The sequence below is a fragment of the Symphalangus syndactylus genome, chromosome 9 (assembly GCF_028878055.3).
Source record: "Symphalangus syndactylus isolate Jambi chromosome 9, NHGRI_mSymSyn1-v2.1_pri, whole genome shotgun sequence".
Lineage (NCBI taxonomy): Eukaryota > Metazoa > Chordata > Mammalia > Primates > Hylobatidae > Symphalangus > Symphalangus syndactylus.
This window is the reverse complement of record NC_072431.2, coordinates 120,689,176-120,708,916: the sequence shown is the minus strand read 5'-3', so window position 1 is coordinate 120,708,916 and position 19,741 is coordinate 120,689,176. Positions and strand designations below refer to the sequence as shown.

The following is a 19,741-nucleotide window of genomic DNA, read 5'->3' as shown; positions in this document are numbered from 1 at the left end:
CCCAAAGCCCTTACTTGTTAGTCCTGGTAAAGGCCCTTCTGTACTCTTTACTCTTTTATATGGAAATACATTATTTGTCTAGCTGACTCTCCAGAATAGAAGCAACTTATTTTTAAAACAGGGCTTACAAAAGACAATTACAGGCAGGTAAGTTTACCAAAGAAATCAACAAGGTATACAACAGTATTCTAGGAAATTTTCTTTCAATGTGATTACCAGGGGCAGTGAGGAGGGGAAACCTTTCCTTTCTCAATAGGACCACATAAAGGAAACCTTTTATTAGACCCAATTACTATAATTTCCACCAAATATTGAACATTTAACTATATGCCAGGCTCTACATTAAGTGCTTGACATACATTACCTCGTACAATCTCTTCAATATCCCCATTTTACATATCAGGGAACTAAAGCCCAGAAAGGTTTTTAAAAGTTCACATCTGTCTAACCCCAGTCTCTAAACTCTTCACTACACTACAGTATCCTGCATTGCTTTCTAATTGTTTTATGTACATGTTTCAGTTGTATAGATTTTAAACCCCCTAAAAAACTAAAAATTAAGTCTTCTACTTATCCTAATAGCGCCCTAAACCTAAGCCAAGTTCAGAGCACCAAAAAGGCTTTTAAATACATGCATGACTGAACTTCAGTATCAAATAACTCATTTTCTAACTGTCCTATTTCTCCAAATCCTATCAAACTACCTGCTAAGGCATTTGAGCCCATTGCCACTTTCTAATGAGGGTGGCAAGAATGGGCACAACCCCACAGTGTCACTAAACACTCATGCCCTGCTTCATCTCTTGCGCTGGGAACCCCAAGGCCATAGATGACTTAAACAAAACATGGCTGAAGGATACACGCCTGGTGCACATGCAGATCGTCCCCTAAATTGAGCACATGAATAAAACTTATCCAAAGTTTTCATTAAGCATCCAAGTTTCTTGTGTGCCCAGAGCTAAACCCTAAACTGTAGGGCCCAAGGCTAAGTCAACATCCTAACTATCGGCAAATTGGTGGAAACTAGGGTCAAAACTAGGATTCGGATAGATAAGTAGATACATAGATTCAGTATTAGTTTTACCTAATGGAATATGGCTATGTTATTCAACCCAAACTGATGGAAAAAATTACCAGTTTTAACAACCAAATCCAGTTTTTAAATAACACAAAATCTACGTATGCCATTTATGAACCACTTCAGTTCTTTCTTCCTCCTTCCTCTTCTTTCTCAAATTCCATATTCTTACTAAACCATTTCAATTTTACCAGTATTAAGCATAGATTTTTTTTTTTTTTTTTTTGAGATGGAGTCTCGTTCTGTCACCAGGCTAGAGTACAGTGGCACAATCTCGGCTCACTGCAACCTCTGCCTCCCGGGTTCAAGCAATTCTCCTGCCTCAGTCTCCCGAGTAGCTGGGACTACAGGCACACGCCACCATGCCAGGCCAATTTTTGTATTTTTAGTAGAGACAGGGTTTTACCGTGTTAGCCAGGATAGTCTCGATCTCTTGACCTCATGATCCGCCCACCTCGGCCTCCCAAAGTGCTGGGATTACAGGCTGAGCCACCATGCCCGGCAAGGATAGATTTTTTGTAATGAGAGAGGAAAAAAGATGAGGCAAAGAGATGTTTGTTTTCTTTTGACCAAAGGGAAACAAAGAGAAGAAAAACTAGAGAAAATAAGATTTAGAGCCTTTTTCACTCATCTATACCTACTTACCATCTGGGGGTTAAGAGCTAGTTTTATTTTCTAAAACCTCTGCAATCTCTTTAGGGGCAGTTAGAGGTGCTAGGGCGCCTCACCCCTAATCCTCCCCAAATCCTTAGGCCTGAATTATTAAACTAATCTGTAATAGATAACTGTAAATAGGACCTAGAGTGAAAAATGCTACATGTGAATGTAATCAACTTCGTGGTGTTGGTATATCTAAAGATATGTCAGTGTGTCACGAACCATATGGGGGACGGTGGGCACAGAGTTAGACGGGCAATTCTAGCAAGGTACCTACAAGTACTGTCTGGAATAAGGAGGCCTGGCAGAGGGGCTCAACCCACCCAATCCCTAATCTCAGAACGATACCTCAGAACGTGCAAATGGCAGCATTCCCCTTGCTTAGAACTCAGACAAGCAACCTGTGATTATATTTTGGCTCTTTTAATTTTTCTAAACAGAAAGTACACTCTGACCAGCAAAAGTGAGTTTCTAGGCACTCTCAGTAGATCTGTCTCATTCTAAATAAATTGGCATTTCAGTTTACACAGCAGTCTGTATTAGCCAGGGTAATATTAAGGGAGGCGCTGCGGAGCTCAGGGGGCTGCTCTCTCAGGGTGCTGACAGAAATCAAGATTCTGCACCAACAAAAAGCACCATCAAGTAATGCTAGGCTGTGAGGTTGTTTCTATAGGTCACGCTTTTCTCTAGAAACAACCCTGCCTCATCAGGCCTCTGCCAACCTTCCACAACCTCCACCTAGGCTGGAGGTGGCTCCAGAAGCTACACACAGGCACCTCTTGCATGCCTTTTCATCAAACTGGCCTTCCAGATAGATCCTGGAAGGGAACCACACCAAAAAAAAAAGGAATTTGTGAAAGACCAAATACGCGTGATCTCAGCCAAAAGGCCGAGAAGCGATGAAACACTAAGTAACAGCACAAGGCATAAGGCATTGGCAATTCAGCACACGAAATGCAGGTGGGTGCCTAAAGATCTTCACCACTGCGGGGGTAACAAAGCCAAGCTATAATAGCAGATTTTGCAACGCCAGTCCCTTCTACTTTCTTAGAGATTAGATTGCCCTCTTGTGGGAAATAGGAGGGGAAAGTTTCACAGTATTTCCCCTTACCTTTTTCCATGATGGCTATAGATAGAACACATCCTGTCTCAAGGCAAGAGCTGACCATTACCATTTAGGAATGCAGTCACAATACTGTCACGTCTTTTGATATTTCAGAAGAAGTACGGATTCTTTTTTTTTTTTTTTTTTTTTGAGACAGAGTCTGGCTCCGTCATCCAGGCTGGAATGCAGTGGTACAATCTCCACTCACTGCAACCTCTGCCTCCCGGGTTCAAGCGATTCTCCTGCCTCAGCTTCCCAAGTAGCTGGAATTACAGGCATGCATCACCATGCCTGGCTAATTTTTGTATTTTTAGTGGAAACGGGTTTTCACCATGTTGGCCAGGCTGGTCTTAAACTCCTGACCTCAGGTGATCCACCCGCCTCGGCCTCCCAAAGTGTTAGGATTACAGGTGTGAGGCGCCACGCCCAGCCCAGATATTTAAAACTCATGAGATTTTACATGTTAGCAACCAATATCCACTTTTTAGAAAAAATATTTAGCAGGCACCCAGTTTGTGAGCTGGGCATGTTAGTCTGTAACAGAGTCTGGTGAGTCTGAAATACAGGTTGTCAGTATAGTTAATAACAAGGTATGAATAAAGTTAGCATACAGAGAGTTAAATGTCCTCAGCATAGTTTGGTGAGCCTGGAACACAGGCGACATGATGAGGAATGGCTGCAAAGGTAGAGTAGGGGCTTGATTAAGGGTAGAATTTATTCTGTAATCAATGGAGAACTATCAAAGGCTTTAAACTGGCAAAAATCACCAGGTACGGTGGCTCACACCTGTAATCGCAGCACTTCGGGAGGTTGAGGTGGGCAGATCACTTGAGGCCAGGAGTGCAAGACCAACCTGGCTAATGTGGCGAAACCTCATCTCTACTGAAAATACAAAAACTTAGCTGGGCGTGGTGGTGGGCGCCTGTAATCCCAGCTACTCGGCAGGCTGAGGCACAAGAATCCCTTGAACCTGGGGGGCAAGGTTGCAGTGGGCCGAGATCACGCCACTGCACTCCAGCCTGGGCAACAGAGCGAAACTGTGTCTCAAAAAAAAAAAAAAAAAAAAAAAAAAACAGTTAATTAAATTTTAAAAATTAAAAAAAATTGGCAAATTGCCTGATAGGAGTTTTAGAAAAATTGCTATCGGAAATATCACTGACTAGCCCCAGATAGAGCAGGAGTGAAAATAGAACCAAGTAGCTCAAAGAAGCCACCAAACATACTTTAAAACTAAAAGGTGCTTTGTCAGTGGATGGGATCGTCTTTCATAGATTTAAGACTTCCTCTGAGATGGGCTTAGAGGCTCAGGAGGTCCACAGCTTTGTCACAGGTATTACCTACCTGTTGTCTCCTCCGTTCCTGGGGAACAACTAGAATGTTGGACAACATCCAGCCATAGAGGCTCTACATGAAAAATACAGCCAGTGCCGCTGAGGGTCAGTGTTCCCTCTTCCTGCCAGGGTTAGGAAGTCAAGACCAATAAACAAGACCAGTGAAGAGACCTCGGAGATTGTGAAAACATAAAAACCTCCCCTTGAGGTTTCTCTAATACTTAAGGGGGTGGAGAACAAAAGGTCCTTTCCTGAGAAAGATGTAAGGCAAATCAGAGCTAAAAAACGAGAGAGAGTACTTCCTGCTGATGATGATGAAGGGCATTGAGCGCTGGTGTCACGTGTCAAAGCTGCTTCCACACAATCCCTTCCAAAAAAGCCTAAGAACAGACAGCATCTTTACCTTGCTTCTTTTTAATCAATAACTAAAAAGATTTGCAAATCTTAAAATTATATCTCTTCCTATGTCAACCAGCTTGGAATACAATGGCATGATCATGGCTTACTGCAGCCTAAGCTCCTGGGCTCCAGCAATCCTCATGCCACAGCCTCCCAAGTAATTGGGACTACAAGTGTGTACCACCATGCCTGGCTAATTATTTTTGTTTTGTTATTTTTTATTTTTGAGACAGAGTCTCACTCTGTCACCCAGGCTGGAGTACAGTGGCATGATCGTGGCTTACTGCAAGCTCTGCCTCCTGGGTTCAAGTGATTCTCATGCCTCCGCTTCCCAAGTAGGTGGGATTATGTGTGTACACCACCACGCCCGGCTAATTTTTGTATATTTAGTAGAGATGGAGTTTCACCATGTTGGCCAAGCTGGTCTCAAACTCCTAACCTCGAGTGATCACCCACTTCTGCCTCCCAAAGTGCTGGGATTACAGGCATGAGCCATCACACTTGGCCCATTTTTTTTTTTTTTTTTAAGAGACTGAGTATCACTATGTTGCCTAGGCTAGTCTGAAATTCCTGGCCTCAAACGATCCTTCTGCCTCAGCCTCCCAAGTTGCTGGGATTACAGATATGAGCCATGGCCCCCAGACAGATCTCTTCTTTTTGAAAAAACACACATCTTTGTGTTTTTGAGGTTGACACTCAATGAAGTAACCATGTGTTTTTTAAAGTGTAGTCCATCACCCACCTGCATCTTAATCACCAAAGTTGTTAAAACTTGCAGATTCCTGGGCCTCAGACCCACAGAATTAAAGTGTATGAAGTAGGGCCCAGAAACTGGCCTCCTTCAAACAGCTCTCCAGTTGATTCTTAGGTACACTGAAGGCTGAGAATACTGAAGATTCAGACATTCACATGCAGGGAAAGGGCACCATCATGAGAAAAGCTTTGTCCCTCTCCAAGGACAGTAATATAAGATCCATTCCTGTGATAAAGCCATTAATGCAAGGCTATAAAAGCATAACCCGGCCAGGCATGGTGGCTCATGCCTGTAATCCCAGCACTTTGGGAGGCTGAGGCGGGTGGATCCACTGAGGCCGGGAGTTCGAGACCGGCCTGACCAACATGGTGAAACCCCGTCTCTACTAAAAGTACAAAAATTAGCTGGGCATGGTGGTGCATGCCTGTAGTCCCAGCTACTCAGGAGGCTGAGGCAGAAGAATTGCTTGAACCCAGGTGGCGAAGGTTGTAGTGAGCCGAGATTGCGCTACTGCACTCCAGCATGGGCGACAGAGCGAGACTATGTCTCAAAAAATAAATACATAAATAAATAAATAAAAGCATAACCCAAGGCTTGAGAATGCCTCTAGCCCAGTGATTCTCAGCTGGGGGAAATTTTGCCCCCCAGGAAACATGTGGCAATGTGCAGACACATTTCTGATTGTCAAAAGTCGGGTAGGTGCCACTGGCATCCAGTGGGTAGTGGCCAAGGATACTGCTAAACACCCTACAATGCACAGGAAGGCCCCACAATAAAAATGTCCATTGGTACCACAGATTAGAAACCCTGCTCTAAGTTGAGCCTTTTCATAAATGAATACAGAAATGTAAGCAAAAGTAATTATTTTTCGCTAGCCATTTTCTTTTAATACCCAACATCTGACTTTTTTCTTTTTTTTTTTTTAGCTACCTAACATTTTTTGAGATACCTTTCGTTTGATGAATTCCCACCATATTTATCTTGTAGGAGGCAGTGCCCGCCTGCAACTACAGAAACCAAAAAGTGAGACACCCCTCACAACCACCCACCTACCTCTGTAAGGCCTGAGCATGTGACCAAGGCCTGGCCAATCAGAAGCTCCCCTCTGCAACTTTAATGTAGACCAGTTGGGCCTGGCATGGTGGCTCATGCCTGTACTGCTAGCACTTTGGGAGGCAGAGGTGAGCAGCTTGCTTGAGCCCAGGAGTTTGAGACCAGCCTGGGCAGCATAGTGAGACCTTGTTGCAAGGCAAAGGCAAAGGGCAAAGGCAGAAAGAAGAAAGAGAAAGAAAAGAAAAAGAAAAAAAAGATTAATTCATGCCAAAAAATTTGGAGTGACACTGGAGAATACAAGGGGAGGGACAATAATTGAAAACCTACCTATTGGGTACTCTGCTAACTTCCTGAATGGCAGGTTCAACCGTACCCCAAACCTCAGCATCACACAATATACCTTCATGACAAACCTGCATACATACCCACACAATCTAAAATAAAAGATGAAAAAATATTTTTTTAAAAAACTGGGGTGACAGTGAAGAATTCATTCTACAGACAGGGACACTGGCAGCACCAGAGCATGGCCAGTGACAGTTGTTGCAGCTACAGCATGCTGCACCAGAGCAGGCCTCAGCGGCCAGCTCACCAGTCTCTGCAGAGTGATTTGGGCTGTGGCTCTGGCCTTCTGGCCTCTCCTATACGTGTCCATATTCCAACCTTGCCTCTCCACACTTCTGTAAACTGCCCCACAGCCTTTTGCTTAAACAAACCAGTGTCCATTTCAGTTACTTCAGCCAAGAATCCTGAATAATATAACCATTCCAGGAGCTTTCCCTGGTCCATCATTTAAAAATATCCACGCCTATCTCCTACACCTTCTAATGCAAGCATTAAATGCCTAAGAAGCTAAGAACACCAAAACAAAAACCTTAAATCCACATGCGATGACTTCAAGCATGCACACAAGTGAACTATTGGGATAGAAAACATGGAACTGGCTGTGCACGATGGCTCACGCCTGTAATCCCAACAATTTGGGAGGCCAAGGCAGGAACATCACTTGAGCCTAGGAGGTGAAGACGAGCCTGGGCAACATGGCAAAATCTCATCTCTACAAAAAATACAAAAATTAGTCAGGTGTGGTTGTACACACCTGTGGTCTCAGCTACCTGGGAGGCTGAGGTGGGAGGATCACTTGAGCCTGAGAGGTTGAGGTTGCTGTGAGTCATGATTGTACCACTGCACTCCAGCTGGGGCAACAGAGCAAGACCCCATCTCAAGAAAAAAAAAAACTCCACCACGGAACTATTCTCCATGTTTTTGTTTTTTGTTTTTTATTGTACTGTATCATGTAAAGTTATTTAAGATTCTTCAAATTCTTTTTGGGGAAGAAAAGCCTCTTAAAATTCATTTCTAGATAGAGTAGTGGAAGAGAAACAGGAAGGCTTGATTCATGTAAGTGTCAGAATTTCAGGAACTGCCATGGTTGGCAGGAAGGTGCAAAGAAGGCTTCCAAGACCAGAACCCAGTTTAGGAATAGCTCCAAGATGGGTGTGAAGTGGGACGTCATCAGAGAGAAACATGGGTCATTCCAGCTTTGCAATGGAACATGTTTCAAAAGTCAATACATGCTGTTGGAAGCCTGAAATACATTTCCCACAAAAGTATTGCTTCATGTCATGGCTAGAGTCCCAGGCTAGCCCATAAAAGCCTCCTTAACGTGAACTGCTACATGCAGACATAATCAGGGGACATTGTGGACACAACAGATAAAGGTTTTTAATACATTACCCAAAAGTTATCCATGGGCTCTCAGAAAAGCAGAGGCACCAGGTAAAAAGGCAGATTCAGTAGGAGCAGTGGTTAGAGACAGGACACTGAAGTCTGGGTATATGCTTTATATGTTAAATATAGCTGCCTTAAGAACCCGCTCACGCCTGTAATCCCAGCACTTTGGGAGGCTGAGGCCGGTGGATCACCTGAGGTCAGGAGTTCAAACCTAGCCTGACCAACATGGAGAAACCCTGTCTCTACTAAAAATACAAAATTAGCCGGGCTTGGTGGCAGGCACCCGTAATCCTAGCTACCCAGCAGGCTGAGGCAGGATAATCGCTTGAATTTGGGAGGTGGAGGTTGCAGTGAGCAGAGATCACGCCATCGCACTCCAGCCTGGGCAACAAGAGTGAAACTCCATCTCAAAAAAAAAAAAAAAAAAAAGAACCCTCTTAATTTTCCTGGTTTTTCAAGTGCATATGGATCTCAGCTTATTCTTCATATCACAGGTACCCATAGTTCTCTGTAGAAGCCCTTCAAGTCCAATGATCATATTAAAATAAATGCTCTTCTTTGCTGAGACATTACTGACAAATTAAGAAAAGAAAAATGGCTCTTCTGTCTTTCCAGAAATCTGGGTTTCTAGTGTGGAAAGTGACTCTAGAGATAATTTTGTCAAACCTCCTGCCCAATGTAGGAGCCCTTTCCATAGCATCTCACAGACACACACCCCACTTAAGGGTCAGAAAAAGTCTACTGCGGCTGGACACGGTTTCCTCACACCTGTAATCCCGGCACTTTGGGAGGCCGAGGCAGGTGTTTACCTTGAGGTCAGGAGTTCGAGACCAGCCTGGCCAAAATGGTGAAATCCCACCTGTACAAAAAATACAAAAATTACCCCGGCATGGTGGTGCATGCCTGCAATCCCAACTACTCGAGGGGCTGAGGCAGGAGAAATCACTTGAACCCGGGAGGCAGAGGTTGCAGTGAGCCAAGACAGCACCACTACACTCTTTTGGCCTGCTTGTTCAATGACCTGGGAATCCACCTAACCTAATACTGTCATCCAACCCATCTTTCACTAGCTTTATCCACAAGGTTATCTTGGCAAGAATCGTTGCAAGGCCAATTGTTTCCTCTTAATTATTTTCTTCCTAACTACATCCTTATTACCTAAAACTGCTCTCCTCTAGCTGCCCAGTTTGTTCTATGTGACATCACCACTGCACAGCCTCGGTGACAGTGAGACACTGTCTCAAAAGAAAAAAGAAAGAAAGAAAAAGTAGTCTACTTCAATTTCTTACGGTTCTAACTGCTACAAAATTCTTTATTAGTATTGACCCCAAATCCATTTTCATGCAATGACCACTCATGGGTCTTGGTTCCACATTCTGAACAACCCAGAACAAGTAAAAGCCCTCTTCTGTAGACTACAGCATTCAAATACTAGGTTATTATCCATCTATCTTCTGCTGTTGTCAAGTTGAAGTTTTCTCACTTTCAGAACACATTCGTATAACCTAGCCATCCTGGTCACCAGCAGGTACTGTAAAAAAAAAAAAAAAAAAGTGTCCACATGGAAAAGCATCCTTCAGTTGTGGTCTGACAAAGCAAACGTCCAATGAAGTAATTACATCTGTTAACCTGGACACTCTATCTCCATTTAGCGTAAAACTAAGTAAATGCTTCTTCGCAGCCACATCATACCATCAGATCACATAAAACCGTAGTTAAGTAAAACCCCAAGACCTTTTCACAAACTGAAAAGGCCAAGATAAACCACCTCCATTATGACTATGTGTAATTGATTTTTCATCCCAAATGTGAAACTTCATGCTTACTCTTGCTAAGTTCTAGCTTGTTTGGGGCCCAGCATTTCAGCCTGTCAAAACAATTTTTTTTTTTTTTTTTTTGAGACAGGGTCTTGCCTTGTTTCCTGGGCTGGGATTCAGTGGTGCGATCTCAGCTCACTGCATCACTGCAACCTCCGCCTCCAAGGCTCAAGCCATCCTCCCACCTCAGCATCCCCAGTACCTGGGACTACAGGCACGCACCACCATAGCCAGCTAATTTTTTGTTGTTGTATTTTTTGTAGAAACGGGGTTTCACCATGCAGCCCAGGCTGGTCTTGAACTCCTGGGTTCAAGTGATTTGCCCACCTCAGCCTCCAAAAATGCTAGGATTACAGGTGTGAGCCACTGGGCCTGACCAAGATAATTTTGAATCTTCATTCTGTCATCTATTATGCTTGCTATGTTCTTCTCATTTTGTGTTCTCAGCACATTTGATAAGGATGTCTTCTGTGTCTTCATCCAAGTTTTGATTAAAAATGTTGAACATGGCAAAGCTAACAATAGAGTTCTAGGTCATGGGGATATTGATCCAGTATCACTAACAATGGTGATATTGTTTTAAGCAGGTAAAAAGCCATCCGTTGACACTCTTTTGGCCTGCTTGTTCAATGACCTGGGAATCCACCTAACCTAATACTGTCATCCAACCCATCTTTCGCTAGCTTTATCCACAAGGTTATCTTGGCAAGAATCGTTGCAAGGCCAACTGTTTCCTCTTAATTATTTTCTTCCTAACTACATCCTTATTACCTAAAACTGCTCTCCTCTAGCTGCCCAGTTTGTTCTATGTGACATCACCCCTCCTGATGCTCAGCTGATTAGACCACAGGAGACAGCCTCATACCAGAAGAGCCACCTGTCACAGGCTGAACCCAACCAGGTGCTCTTTTCTTTGGAATTTGGAAACAGCACATTAAGCTCTTCAGTTCTCTGAAATGAGAAGTGGTATGAAGCTAGGGCTGGGGTAGCCACAGACAGCCAATGTTCAGAGGAAGTCAGAGTACCCAGAAGAAAACAGATTAGACACCCCAAGAGCCATAAGGTCCAAGAAAGACACATACTCCCAACTAGCTATTCAATACTTTTGATGAACTCAGGAAAACATCTGTCCACCTTCAGGGCTGTGCCCCATGTCCCCTTTTCCCTGACTTCTCTTGAGGTCACCAGCAGAAGCTGTAGAAGACCTCCACAGACACCTTCAGGGCCCTGACATGGAAGTTCTCTGGACCTGGAAACACACCGCTATAGATGATGGGAATCCCACTGTCTGAAGATCACTGATTTTTGACAGTCTAGAGATATCAAGGACCTGAACAAGTTCACAAAGCTTGTAAGTAATTAAATCCAGGACTGCAATCCCAACAGTCATAGTGAGAGGTGAAGCCAGCTGAGCTTCTGGGTCAAGTGGGGACTTGGAGAACTTTTGTGTCTAGCTAAAAGATTGCAAATGCACCAATCAGCACTCTGTAAAACTGTACCAGTCAGCAATCTGTGTCTAGCTATAAAGCATTGTAAACACACCAATCAGCACTCTGTAAAATGGACCAATCAGCACTCTGTAAAATGGACCAAACAACACCCTGTAAAATGGACCAATCAACACTCTGTAAAATGGACCAATCAGAAGGATGTGGGCAGGGCCCAGTAAGGGAATAAAGGCTGGCCACCCAAGCCAGCAGCAACAACCTGCTCAGCAGTGGCAACTGGCTCGGGTCCCCTTCCACATTGTGGAAGCTTTGTTCTTTTGCTCTTCACAATAAATCTTGCTGCTGCTCACTCCTTGGGTCCCCACTATCTTTATGAGCTGTAACACTCACTGTGAGTTTCTGTGGCTTCATTCCTGAAGTCAGCAAGACCACGAACCCACTGGGAGAAATGAACAACTCCGGACGTGCCATCTTTAAGAGCTGTAACACTCACTGCAAAGGTCTGCAGCTTCACTCCTGAAGTCAGCAAGATCACCAACCCACTGGAAAGAAGAAACTCTGGACACATCTGAACATCTGAAGGAACAAACTCTGGACACACCATCTGTAAGAACTGTAACACTCACTGCAAGAGTCCGCGGCTTCATTCTTGAAGTGAGACCAAGAACCCACCAAAAGGAACCAATTCCGGACACAATAGCATGTTCCTCCCCTAATATTACCCACTGCCCTCCCATTTGAAGCAAGATAAAGAACAAGGTATTCAATTGACTCTGCTCTTCATTTGGAGCTGTTGTTCACAGATTGTATGTGATTTTTTTTCATTTGGAGAAGACTTGAAATGCATCATACTTGAAAGAGCAGTTGGACCATTATGGGGAAAGATAGTGATTTTTAAAAATAGTTACTCATAATGGGTAGCTTCTAAAAGTTAAGTTATTGACCAGCCCTGGGAGAAACTTAACTAATTTTTTACATTACAATCCCAATTTGTTAACATTAGAATGAAGGGCTTTTGGATAGTCTAGATATTTAAAATACAAGGATATATTTTGCTTAGCGGCTAATTTGACAGCCATTTAGAAACATTTTTCTTTCCTTTTAGAGAAACAACCAGAGAAACTTCAAAGTTACTTTGAACAAACTGGTAAAGACAATAAAACAGAATAGTAGGGTATGCTATGCAGGGAGTATGTCTTTAATCCCCAGAGTCATTGTTTTGAAGACTTGCAAAGTTCTAAACTGAACAGCAACTTAACCTTAGTGTTTGTTAATGTCAGTACGAACTCACAAAGCCTAATAAATGCTGGACTCAAGCGTAGGCATCCCAGAAAGGGCAGAGAGCCTCCCAGAGTATAAGGAGCAGATGAAGTCTTTGCAAACCATTCTTATCATCCAAATTTAATCAAGCCCCCCAAACACCAGATTACATCCCCCCACCCCCCAGAGTTAATTCTCTGCAGGGCATTTTGTATTACCTGCAAGTCAGTAAACAAACCTAACTCTCTTCTCTAGAGTGCAAGCTCCACAGAGCTGCTGGCAGGATCTCCCACTCAGACTCAAGTGCTCAGGCAAGTACACTTCCTCAGGCTTCATTGCCTTGAACAGACCTTTATGCTTATTTAATAACACCTACCTATGTCTTACTGTGGATGCACACATTGTTCTACTTGCTTAATACCGATTCAATCCTCTCAATAACTCTGTTGAGTCAGGTTCTATCTCCATTTTACTGATGGGAACACTGAGGTACACAGAAATAGAAACTTCACTGTGAAATGGTTTAACATGACACAGTTAGGGAGTAGAAAGGCTGGGATTTGAACCAAGATAGTCTGGCTCCACAATCTGCGCTTGGAACTGCAATACTCTGCCACTTCTCTTAGTAAATCATCATTTAATCATTTGTTGAATCAAGTTAAGAAAAATGACAAGAATGGAATGGAGAGAAAATAAGGAAATATTAGCAAACTACAAATCCACTCAGAAAAACCAAAACATTAACAGATTTAAAGTCTGCCTAATTCAGATATTGGGCATATCTGAAGAAGAAAGAAGGAAAGAAGGGAGGAAAGGAAGGAAAGGAACGAAGGAAAGAACGAACGAACGAACAAACGAAGGGGGCCAGGCACAGTGGTTCCTCACACCAGCACTTGGGGAGTCCGGGGTGGGAAGACTGCTTGAGCCCAGGAGTTTGAGACTAACCTAGGCAACGTAGTGACACCTCATCTCTATATTATAAAAAAGAAGAAGAAATGCTACTCTGTTAAGGCTTTTTTTTTTTTTTTTTTTTTTTTGCGGGAGAAAAGACTGTTTATCTGCGTTACTCTCCAGCTCAAAATCCATCCATGGCTCTTTGCTGGCGAGTTCACATTCTGAGACATGTAAGGGCCCCTCTGCAATTTGCCTCCAGCAAGCTTCCGGCACGATCTCCTGCAGGCTCAAGTGCTCAGGTGGACATGATGTCTTCCCTGTCTCTGTGACCGCCATGCCCTGCAGCAGGGGCACCCTCACTAAACCCCAACATACCCTTTCCTCCAGGGCCTGTGCTCCTCTCCCGCCTAATCCTCACACCAACCTTAACAATAAGGTATTGTTATCCCTACTTTACAGAAAGATAAAATGGTTTGCATACGCACACACAGTTAAAAAGAGGCAGAGCCAGCATTTGAAACCAGGCAGTCTCACCCCAGCTTCACTTTCCTCATCACTTCTTCATCCTAAAGCCTTCCCCGGCTACCCCATCCCAAAGTGCCTCTCCCACACCTCACATCCTACATCACTTGTTTTATTGGTCTCATTCATCTAAGGGTAGCTGTTTCCGCCCCTCTGCCACCCATCCCGAGATATGTCATCTTTCCAAATAAACTATTAATCACCTGAAGGTCAGTAATAAATATTTTAATATCAATGGAGGGAATCACGTTTAAAACTGCCCACTACAGAACAGAATCAGAACATGTTACTCTGAACGGATCCATCGGCAGACTATAAGGTCGAATAGATCATATTTACTGCTGTAATTGGAATATGAAGTTGTACTATAATATCTGAAATTTGACATATACCCACTTGTACTCATTTTATAAGATGAAAGGTATTTATGAACAATTAAACATTAATTCTGATATGAAAAAAGGCCATTTTTAAGGAGCATAACATAGTTTAACATGAAAAGTACATGAAATCTACAATAAAAATTCCATCTTAAAGTGGAAGTTTTTCTTTTTTTTCTTGGCATCTCTATCTGGATTCTGCTAAAGATAAGTCATCAGCAAGTATCTGTTAAAGGCTGTTCTTTGTCTTTTTTTTCCTTAATCGGAATTTATGAAGTCAATTTTATTTAAATTAAAAATAAGAATTCTTAAAACATGTAGTATCAAACCAAGTCCTCAATTTTTTTTCCTTCCTCTTAATTTGTAACAGAGACTCTAAGAAAATAAAATTTAAGGTTAAGGAAATTTCCATCAATGTGAAGAAAATATTTTCCAAAATTAAAATAACAAGTTCCTCCCTGGTTAACATAACTGATTTAAGTTGCAGATACATGGCTGCCCCTGAGATCACCTTCCTCCGCAAGCTCTGTGAAAGGGCCAAATCCACATCCTTTTCAGCAATTTTTGAGTCCTCTATGGGACTACCTTTTTTATGAAATGCTGCACATACTACCAATGCTTCATAAATATTTCATGATACATTAACCAGTCCTGGAATTTCCTGCAAGATTGCACAAAATCTTTAAAATGGTGCACTGTAAGCCGTAAAATAATCAGATATAAAAGTAAGCTATATCAATCCTTTCATTAACAATTTTTTACAAGAATTTTAGAAAAAGTAGTGTTACTACATTTTAATCTCAGGAGGGAGATTTGCTATTTATATTACTTTACTAAAAGGCTTTTAGAATTACACATTTTTTTATATCAGATACTATTTTCTCAGTTGGACAAGAGCCTTCATATTGTACTCTACAATCAAAAATGGCCCATTGTGGGAGTTGGGGGAACTAATTAAGTTGGTTAATGGATACAAAAATACAGTTGGATAGAAGAAATAAATTACAGTGTTTGATAATACAGTAAGGTGACTAGAGTTATAATTTGCCATATATTTCAAAATAGCTAGAAGATTATTTGTAAGCTTCCCAATACAAATAAATGATCAATGTGTGAAGTGATATGCTAATTACCCTAATTTGATTGTTACATGTTATATGCATATATCAAAATGTCACTTGTACCCCAGAAATATGTACAATCATTATGTATCAATTTTTTAAATGGTCCAGTGTGACTCGAAAATAGACCGGACTGTAAATTTTAACACCTAGCAGTGTCTGATACCCAGTAAAAGATGAATAAAATTTAATTGATTGACCTAAATTGTGCCTGAAGCTTAACATGTTCCCATATATTAAAATTAATCTCAATGTTTCTATTTCCTTATCTGTAAAATAAAAGAGCTAGAGACCACTAAGATCCTTTTCAGCTTTAAAAGGCTGATTAACATTTTACTTTATAGCAACCCTGCCTTGTGCCACCCACTCCCCACCTAACCATAGTTTCAAATTTAGTCATCTGGGAAAGAACAGCTCAATAGACTGAAAACATCCCCAGGGAAAAGAGAGGCTAAAATCAAGGAATCGAATTTCCAAACTAAGCAATGCTTCCCATGTTGAGGGACCCACAGTAAGATAATAATATATGGGAAAATACTTTTTGAATTTTCAAAATACTGTAAAGATGGAAGGTGGTTTAATATTATAAAACTCTGGGCCGGGCGTGGTAGCTCACCTGTAGTCAGCACTTTGCGAGGCAGAGGTGGGTGGATCAGAAGGTCAGGAATTCAAGACCAGCCTGGCCAACATGGTGAAACCCCATCTCTACTAAAAATACAAAAACTAGAAGAGAAGATGGCAACCGTGCGGGATGAGGCCAAGCAAGATGGAACTGGGGTGGAGGTGCTCAAGATGTCCACGGAGATCATCCAGCACACATGGCTTCTGGACAGTGAGATCAAGATCATGAAGAGTGAAATGTTAAGTCACCCATGAGCTCCAAGCCGTGAAGGACAAGATTAAAGACAACAGTGAGAAAATCAATGTGAACAAAACCCTGGTGTACCTTGTTTCCAACGTCATCGAGCTCCTGGATGTTGATCCCAATGATCAAGAGGAGGATGGTGCCAATATTGACCTGGACTCCCAGAGGAAGGACCAGTGTGCTGCCATCAAAACCTCTACATGACAGACATACTTCCTACCTGTGATTGGATTGGTGGATGCTGAAATGCTAAAGCCAGGAGACCTGGTGGGTGTGAACAAAGACTCCTATCCAATCCTGGAGACACTGCCCAGAGTACGACTCACGGGTGAAGGCCACGGAGGTGGATGAGAGACCCAGGGAGCAATACAGTGACACTGGGGACTTGGACAAGCAGATCCAGGAACTGGTGGAGGCTACTGTCTTGTCAATGAACCACAAGGAGAAGTTTGAGAACTTGAGGATCCAACCTCCAAAAGGGGTGCTGGCCCCCAGGGACAGAGAAGACCCTCCTGGCCTGGGCCTGTAGGGCACAGACTAAGGCCACCTTCCTAAAGCTGGCTGGCCCCCAGCTGGTGCAGATGTTCACTGGAGATGGTGCCAAGCTAGTCTGGGATGCCTTCACCCTGGCCGAGGAGAAAGCACCCTCCATCATCTTCACTGATGAGCTGGTGCCACAGGCACCAAGCACTTAGACAGTGAGAAGTCCGGGGACCAAGAGGTGCAGAGGACGATGCTGGAGCTTCTGAACCAGCTGGATGGCTTCCAGCCCAACACCCAAGTTAAGGTAATTGCAGTCACAAACCGGGTGGACATCCTGGACCCCGCCCTGCTCCGCTAGGGCCGCCTGGACCGCAAGATCGAGTGCCTGGGCCAGAATCATGCAGATCCACCCCCAAAAGATGAACGTCAGTCCTGACGTGAACTGCGAAGGAGCTGGCCCGCTGCATAGATGACTTCAACGGGGCCCAGGGCAAGGCTGTGTGTGTGGAGGCGGGTATGATTCCACTGCGCAGGGGTGCCACGGAGCTCACCCACGAGGACTACATGGAAGGCATCCTGGAGGTCCAGGTCAAGAAGAAAGCCAACCTACAGTACTACGCCTAGGGCACGGCAGGTCAGCCCCGGACTCGCGGCTGAAGTGCGCAACAAAAGATGGTTTAGGGGAAAAACAAAACAAAACAAAAAAATATAAAAATTAGCCGGCAGTAGTGGCGGGCGCCTGTAATCCCAGCTGCTCGGGAGGCTGAGGCAGAAGAATCGCTTGAGCCCGGGAGGCGGAGGTTGCAGTAAGCCAAGATCACGCCATTGCACTCCAGGCTGGGCAACAGAGCGAGACTCCATCTCAAAAAAAATAAAAAATAAAAATAAAACTCTGCAGAGTAGCATTTTTTCAATAACAGGAAATGCTGAAGATAATCAGATGCAGTTGGAAACATTATACTCTCATATACAAAAGTACAGTTACTCTAGTCAGAGCACTCCCCCACCATGTAGCTTCTGAAGTCAAGATAATTAAGTGGTACATTAGTTTCAAAAAAAAAAAAAATTTAGATGTTGACCTTACTGTATTTCTGCAAACCACAATACTCTGCTTATTTGGTGCTGATTATGTTGAAAAGAGAATGTTATGACATTTTACGGTAATAATTCCAATTGCAAGATTTTGATCATCAAGGAAAGAAGTAGAGCATTGTTGCGGAGGCAAAGCCTTGAGCTTGATGCAGTAAAATATGTCTGGTTTTTTTTTTTAGCCCAGCAAAGCTCATTAAAAAGTTTTACAAGTGGTTGGAATCTTTAAATTTAGACATTTGAGACACTTTTCACTTTGTAATCTGCCATCTACTCTGAAAGGCGTACCACTTTCCTGAGCTCTGCTGGACCCTAAACTCTAATTGCTCATTTTAGAAAACTTCAGATAAATCTATTTAAAAATAAAATAAAATCCAGAACTCCAAAGGTTTTGCTTTTCCATTCAGGCTGATTTGGTTTAACCCGCAGTGCGAATTGATCAGGAAACGTCTGCCATCTTGTGGCCAAATATAAGAACTTGCTCCAAGAGAGTCACCCATTGGTGGCTTTTCCCCAGCAGCCGTCGGCAGCTGCTCCTGCAGATGGACACCTTCTTATCCAGGGAGCCCCTTCGCCAACAAGTACAATGTCCTCAAAAGTTAAAGTTGAAAGGACATTAAAGAATTATTTGCTCAAAAAAAACTTTGGAAGAAGAAAATGTGGGAGAGAAGTGGGAATAAATGTGCTTCTCTCCCTCCCTGGCAGCCCTGAGGGTCTCCACAAATCTCCAGGATTAAAAAATGGGGGAACTGAAGCCCAGAGAGATCCAGTGACTCACTCAGGAACCCCGGTCTCCCCCTCCCACTCAAGGGCGCTGTCTCTGACTTCTTCATGCATGCTTGTCCTCCAGACTTCCCATTGCTTTTTCCCATGACCTCAGACTGGAAAAGCCAAATATAGACTTCCACAGCTTAGAAAACACCTATAAAATTCCTCGCTCCATCCCAACCAGTCACTGAGCGGATATAATTGGGGTGGGAGGGATTTAATTGGGGTGGGAGAGATCAAGACTTCCAAATAATGAGACTCAAGATCAGTGTTGTCCAACAGAACTTTCAGCAGTGATGGAAACACTCCATATCTGCATGGGCCGGTATGGGAGTGACTATACTCAAGTAGCTACTAACACTTGAAATGTGGCTTGTGCAGCTGAGAAACTGAATTTTTAGTTTTATTTAGCTTTCATTTATTTAAATAAAATTGCCACAGCTGGCTACCATACGAGACAGTACATCTCTAAATCTTACATTTCTAACCCAGTCCAGCATGTTATGACCTTGACAAACAAAAAACGCCATCCATTCATTCAAAAAGATATGTTAGCTGTTGAGAAAACAGTGTGTTGCTATAATACAGTGCACACACAAAAATAGAAAATATCTGTTTTCCCAGTGTATATATAATTAATCGAGGATATAAGGCATGCCGATGCATAATTAGAGGATGAGAACACGGAGCGGGGTTCTTCTTTGATGGGGAGCCACAGGGCTGGGTTAACGGGGAACTTGCAAGTGAAACAGGGCCTTACAAGTCCAGCAGGAGGAGGGAACATAGGTATTTTAGAGACAGGGAAAGGATAAGGATCAGAGAAGGGAAATCAGCAGGTCCACTCAGGGGATGCCAAGAAACCTGATCCAATTCAAGGTGTAGTTTCATGTAAGGGAATCATGGGAGAAAAAAAAAAATAGGAAGGTACTTTAGGACCAGTTTCCAAACACAAAAATGAGAGAACTAGGGAGGCTGTAACAGGA

At 43.0% G+C, this 19,741-nt stretch overlaps 1 protein-coding gene and 1 pseudogene across 1 annotated transcript in view; one reads left to right on the top strand and one right to left on the bottom strand.

The window, feature by feature from the left end:
* The window catches only part of SAXO1 (stabilizer of axonemal microtubules 1), a 127,546-nt gene that overhangs the window by 90,234 nt on the left and 17,571 nt on the right, over positions 1–19,741 (bottom strand). The window lies entirely within an intron of this gene.
* LOC129490365 (26S proteasome regulatory subunit 6A-like) lies at positions 14,109–17,525 on the top strand (annotated as a pseudogene).